Below are 6,927 nucleotides of genomic sequence, written 5' to 3' on the forward strand. Positions count from 1 at the left end.
TAAAATAGCAGATATCCAAAGTTAAAGGGGGAAAGGTTTATTTAGCTCCTGGTTTGCAGAGGTGTCAGTCCATAGTTGGCTGGCTTCAAGACAGGGTGGCATTACAGGGGCATCTCAGAGGAGAGCAGTTCATGGTTCCCACAAGGTAGCAAAAGCGACAGGGGAGGACAAGCCTCTTTCTGGTAGCCATTTATGCAGACTACCAGGATTAGGGTGGTGCCAAACCAGTCAGTGGACTGATTTATTAGTCATACCCCCTTAATCACAGCGTCACACACTAGATGCAGCCACCTCTGAAAAAAACCTTATGACTGCTTTTGCTTTGGGAGGACATCTGGATACAAATCGTAACAACAGGTAATCCCCTCAGTCCTCAGTTTCTCCTGCTCTGTAGAACAGGGCTATGTCACAGATCCTACTAGTCTGTGATTCTCTTATATAAGATACCTTTAATTCTATTCAGTTTACTGCTTTTATGCTTTCTAGTATGCTTTTGATATTTCCTTGGGATATTACATTAAGCAGAAAAGAGCAGGGAGGCTGAAGCAGGAGGATTGATGTGATTTCAAGGCCAGCCTGGGCTCCGTAGTTAGATCAAGCCTACCCTGAACTACATAGCAAGACCCTGTCTCAAAAAACAGACAAACCAACAAAATAAATAAATAAGTGGATTTAGTACCTAGGTTAGTATTTTGTCAGTAGTCTTTGTACCTGTGGAATAATTGGAAATGCTTCGTATGTACTGGGTTTTTTTAATTTTGTTTTTTGGGTTTTTGGTGGTACTGGGGAATGAACTCAGGACCTTGTCCATGCTAGATAAACACTCTACCACTGAGCTGCATCCCCAGTCCCAGTACTATTTTATAAGAGGTATTCATTTTCTATTGAGTTTTTTCCTGGGATAAATTATAGTTGTAAAACTGCCTTTGAGCCAGAAAGCATCATTTGTTGCTTTTTTTTCCCCCCTAATGCTGGCTAGACCCAGGGCCTATGTAGGCTGGGCAAGTGCTCTATCATTGAGCTATCCTTTAAGCCCTTTCTGGTCTTTTTAATATTTCACATGGTGCTTTGCACAAAGAAAGCTTCAGTAAATATACCTGATTTTCACATGTTTTATCTAATCTAATGAAGCAATTCATTAAAAACACACATTAAAATAAATGTAAATTGAAATTCTAGACACCTGAGAAGAATTTCAAACATAGCTCTTTCAATCCTCAGAGATAGTTTATTATTTTTAGACTTGCTAAACATAGTACAGTAGTAGGATAATCAAATATTCTGTCTGAAGTCAACTTAATGAATTCTTTTATTATAAAAGTAATAAATGTGAGTTTTGGCAATATACAAGATATTTATTAAAAAATGATTTATTTTGGCAGGCACAGAGAAAATACCACTGGTCGGATGATGTGGCAACAAAAAACTCCAACGTATTTTTGTCAAGCTGAAAAGGGTCTGTGTCTTACAGTAGGCTAGTGTTCTCTTAACTAATATGAAAGTGTTTGTCTTGCATATTTGAGTGATAGCTCTGTCTACTTCTAATTTACTTTAGGCACCTTAAAAATCAGTAATTGGCTTTCAATTTATTAAGTACTCCTCTGATATCTCTTTTTATTTCCATCTTTGATCTGTAAAGGCGCTATATGTATCGCCCCTTATGTTAAACCATACTTCCATCATGGAGGTAAAATTTCTTTGATGTTAAATTTTTATTTAATATATTCTTGGGTTTGATTTAGCAGGATTTGTTTAACATTTTCCACCTATATTTATCAGTGCTTAATTTCCTTTCCTTTCCTTTCTTCTTTTCACTTTTTTTCTTCTCCCCTCTGCACATTTCCCCCATTACCCTTGTCATCCATTGGTATCAGATTTGTACCAACTTCGTAAAATAAATATAGAAGTTTTTTCTATGTAGTTTTATCATATGACATTTTAACGATTATGGCAAAAAGTTCTGCATAGGTAATCTGTGTTTTTTTTTTGTCTTTTTCGTTTTTACCGGTATTTGGGATCAAACTCGCGACTGCCTGCTTGCAAGGCAGGTACTTATGCTGCTGAGCTAATCCCCAGCCCCTATTTATAAGCTTATTTCTATACAAACTTTTAAATACTTATAGAGAGAAATTCAATGAGAGATGAATACTCTGAGCTCTCACAACTTGTCTGACGACTATCATCTTGTGATGTTCAAAATGATAAAATGATAAAATTTTATGTATATCAAACAAGTTTTATGTAGTTACAATAAAACTAAATGTCAGCTTAGATGTGCCCATAACATGCTAGTCACATTTTTTCTTTTAATTAGTTACTATATAAGTTACTATATAAATTTAATTGAATAGTCTGGCTCTTACAGACACTGAAACAAAGTCATCTATATTTGGCTCAATGGTGTGACCATGGGTAAGTTCTTATTTGAAGTTTTTCATCAGTGACATAATGGCAACATTATGGAGTTGGCATAAGCTTTGTTGTGAACAAAAATATATAAAGTGCTTGGCTTAGCACCTATTGCACTGAAGCAATTCAATGCAAAAATTAGCCACTATTTGATTAAAGTTTTTTTCCCTAATGATGAAATTTCCTTCCTGTCTCAAATTCTAGAAAATGTAGCCCTGCTCATGTTGTTTTATAAATTAGTGCTGTCCTTACCTCTCAACTAGGCAGGAATCTATTCTACTCACTGTAGAAAAATGTAGAGATGTTCAGTTTTTGTTTCCTCAAACCCTCCATGGCCCGGTCTCCTTCAGCTCAGGTGTGTGCCTGGTTGGAGGGAGGAGTGTCCTGGAGTGATGTTACCCAGCATGGTCACACCACAGGCTGCTGTAAGGAAGATGACAGTGCATCAAGCCTTTTCCTTAGTAGAGATAAAGGCGTGTGATCACAGTGCTCACAGTGCGCTGGCAGGCAAGGAGTGAGGAGGGAAAGGTAGCTTTGTTTTGAGGCCCATGTACTCATCAGAGGTGCTCTCTGTGGATTTTCCACTTCCGTGCTTCCAAAGTTAGGACGCAGCTCTATAGTTGATAACAGCCCACAGCTTCACCAAAATAGAATGAACAAATGCTTATTGACCTTCTATAGCAAAACAAAGCAAAGTTTGTTTGTTTTTTTTTTTTTTGTTTTTTTTTTAGAGAAAACAAACCAAAATAATCCTATTGACAATACACCTTTTCCTGTTAGGTACCAAGCTTTTAAAATAATGTAAATGTGATGGCAGATTTTCTAGAACATTCAGCCTCAGCTGTAACACTTAGCTTACTGGTTAGATTACTGGTTGCTGAAATATGAATGTAAAAACACCTGACTCACCAAATTATTTCCTAGAATAGCTAACTAGGTGGAGGCTCACCAAGTTAATAACTAAACTCAACCTTCAGGTCTATTGGCACAGGGCATATTTAAGCTTAATAACTCTGTATCCACCCAGAAAGATAAAGGAGGCTTTGATATGCTGCTCAGTTCACTGGGAAGAGAAAAATGACTCACTGGACATCTGGCACACCGAATGAGTAGCCTGCACTGGAAATATTTTGAAAGGTGTGTTGAGATACTAAACCAGTATTTCAGAGAATGCCTCACATTGAGCCTCAGGCAGATGGTGAATCAAGAAATAAGGCTTTTAAAAGCCAGAAAATCTTGTGCAAGAGAAACAGAAGACAGAGCAAATAGTCTTTGCATTACGAACATGTGAGTCACGAGTTATACTGCTTCAGAGAAAGAAAAGGTAGTTCAACACCTCCACAACCTTTAAATATTGTCTATCTGACTCTAATGTTAAATGACCAAAATTATATGAAATGTCTATCCTAGTGTCTAGCTGGCATGTACTGTCACTCAATATTTGTTTCTTCTTTTTGTCTCTGATGTGTGCTTTTTGTTTTGTTTTTTAGAAAAGGGATAGTACTTTAAGATAGCTTTATACAGTTTTATGTAAGTTCATGTTGCTAAAGCATTAGTGTCTTAAAGTCTAGGTGTTCATCATATTTTTACTGTAAACAATATCCAAACATGACAACACATTTAATCATCTATATCAAGTTTTTGCCATAGGCTTCAGAAATTATTTGGGAGAGCGTTTTGTAATGAAGACTTCAGCTCAGTTTGGTATATCACTTTTCCAAAAACAAAAACCTATACATACAGCCAGGATATACATTTTAAAAATCTCAATGATTAATTCTGCATAGTTACTTAGTTTGACTTTTAAATTGTGGGTGTTGACATTTTAAATTTGGAATTAATCTTTCTGCACATTTTCCTGAGAAAATAGATGATGCTTTGAACTATTAGCAAATTGGAACAACTTTTCACCTCTTCATTAGTAAGTTACTTCTCAGGCTAGAAAAAAACAATTCCACAAACATTATTGAAAGTCATTTAATTCTGAATCAGAGTAATAAGCACTCAAATACATAAAACATGAAATATGTGTATATAGATTGAAAAACCTAAAATATTTGGGTACCTCTTTTCAACTTTACCTAGTCTCCCAGTTCGTGTTTGCTGTAAGTGTGCATGCAATTATGCTATGAATTTAGAACTTCAAGGTATAAAATCTCTTCAATGTATTTAATCATATACTTCTCATTTAATCATGTTTCACTGAAGAAAGGTTTTCCGTCTCTAGAATATGCTAACATTGCTATGTTCTAGAACAAGATTTCAGTAAAGAAATGAGGATTTATTTATTTGACCAAGTATATATGGAATTTTTCAGGTTGCATTTCATCTCCTTTGACAGTCTATTTCACATCTTCCCCTGTTTCTCTACTCCAACAAACCTTTTGGACAACATTATTCACAACAGACAACCTTGTTGGGCCAGCCCACTACAGACAGGATGTAACTTGTAAGAAGCAGCAGTATTGTTGTGCCAGAAAGGTTCCTGCCAGCTGAGACGCAGCCTGCCTCTTCCGCTTGCTTTGCTGCTGAGTTGATCAGCGCCTGCAGAAGGAGGCCCCTTACTCAGCAGCTGTGGAGTGCAGCCCACACTGGGCTCTTTGTGAGGAGGGGCAGTACAGGAGGCAGAGCACTGACACAGGGCTGGGCTGGGCTGGGCTGGGCTGGGCTGGAGGAGAAAAGGTGGTCGGAAGCTTTCAGACTTCAAACTGTGTCTTCCTACCTGGGCTATGTGTGTGTCTGTGTCTGTGTTTGTGTGTGTGTAAATGTGCAGACAGGAAGGAGCTAGCATTGTGAAATAACCCGCGTACCAGAGGTCAGCCTTTGAAAGACAACAATAAAAAAAGTACTTTGAATTATTTCATAACAGGAAATAACACAATGGAGACTGGAGAGTTGTGAGGTGGAAAAATCTAAGAACTAGAACAAAAGATGCTAAATAATTGATTAAAGTAGTATGTATATATAGAGCTAAGAATAAATAGGGAGTTTTAGGCATCCAGTGTAGTTTACTATGCATTAAATAAGGTCACAAAAGTAAACAAACTACTTGCCAGGTTTCCAAGTGTATCAATAGATTTTTAGTACTCTCATCTTCAAACACAGTAAGTTATAGTATTTATAATGCAACTTTCTTAAATTTAATTGATAGTAGTAACGAATTGATAAAGCTTTGATTGCATAGGTTTCAGAAAAACAAAAGTGTAGTTTAAAATGTAAAAATAATGATAATTGGATTATTGTTGCAGGGCAAAAAAGGTGTATGTGTTGTATTTTACTTTAGCCAAATTAAAGCAAATGTGTCCTACTATTATTATGAAGTATATGCCATCTATATCACTAGTTATTAGAGAGCTAACAGCTTATTTCAACGTATTTACTGAGAACACTATTCTGAGATTCATTTGTACCTGCATTTAACCTACATATTTATGAAGTAATACTGTATCACAAATAGGGCTGTAGAGTTATCAGATTCTTTTTTTTTGTCTTTTTCCTTTTTATCGGTACCAGGGATCGAACTCATGACTGCCTGCTTGCAAGGCAGGTGCTTATGCCGCTGAGCTAAACCCCCAGCCCTGAGTTATCAGATTCTTTGCCTACACATTCTAACAGTTTGGTAGGGTTTTCATTTTCTTTGTTTTTCTTCAGAGATGGTACGCCTGTGTGGTCTTACCAAGAACTCTTTCTTGAATGACCATTGATTTTAAAAAACATCGGCCTGGTTTGATTTGAGAATGTCAAATGGAGAGAGAAGGAACTTGAAGATTTGCTGTTGCTAAAAACAAATCTGGGGCTGGAGATTTAGCTCAGCGGCATAAGCACCTGCCTTGCAAGCGCGTGGTCGTGAGTTCAATCCCTGGTACCGATAAAAAAAAATAAATAAATAAAAAATAATTTTTAAAAATCTGACTGGTTTTCAGTTTTGTCTTCTGGGCAGCCTGCTCACTCATCTATTCCTCGTTCTTCCTGTTCGTGGTTGATGTTCATAAGAAGCCAGAACCTGGGGCAGTATGTTGGGGACTTCTTATTTACTCTCAAGAATTTGGATCATAAATTTTATTTATAAAATGTACCTTACTACTCTTACATTAATTCTTCCCTTATTTTATTTTTCGTTTTCACTTCCTTCATTTGCTTTAGTTTGGTTTCTCATTCATTACCCGTTTCCCAAAATGTTTGTTTTTGAAGTAGGAGGCATTGCTACGGAAGGGAAGTGCCGCACCACTGAGTTACAGCCTCAGTCCCACACGTTTAAGTTTTTAAAATCTTGTTAGAAAAACTGTTGCTCTGAGAAATGTACAGATATAAAAATATCCTAACATATTGAGTTTTCTCATCAACGTGCTATTCAAACAGATAAGTGTTTTTCAAACTTTGTTTTGCTTCAGATGTAATTCATCGTGAATTAAGAAGTCATTTCACTCACAGTACAAATGATAGAGTACCAATTCATAGTTGAGAAAAATACATAGAAGTAATCTTCAGAAAAATCATAGATTTATAGAGAGGTACAAA

At 36.5% G+C, this 6,927-nt stretch overlaps 1 long non-coding RNA gene across 1 annotated transcript; it reads left to right on the top strand.

The window, feature by feature from the left end:
- The first annotated feature begins 2,969 nt into the window (after window positions 1-2,969).
- Window positions 2,970-6,316, top strand: LOC134470767 (uncharacterized). Its single transcript, XR_010039931.1, has 2 exons — window positions 2,970-3,733; window positions 6,061-6,316. It is a non-coding gene; the product is annotated as an uncharacterized LOC134470767 (long non-coding RNA).
- The last annotated feature ends 611 nt before the right edge of the window (window positions 6,317-6,927 follow it).

This window comes from Cavia porcellus, unplaced genomic scaffold (genome assembly GCF_034190915.1).
Source record: "Cavia porcellus strain 051 isolate PalLab524CR breed Dunkin Hartley unplaced genomic scaffold, mCavPor4.1 scaffold_16, whole genome shotgun sequence".
Lineage (NCBI taxonomy): Eukaryota > Metazoa > Chordata > Mammalia > Rodentia > Caviidae > Cavia > Cavia porcellus.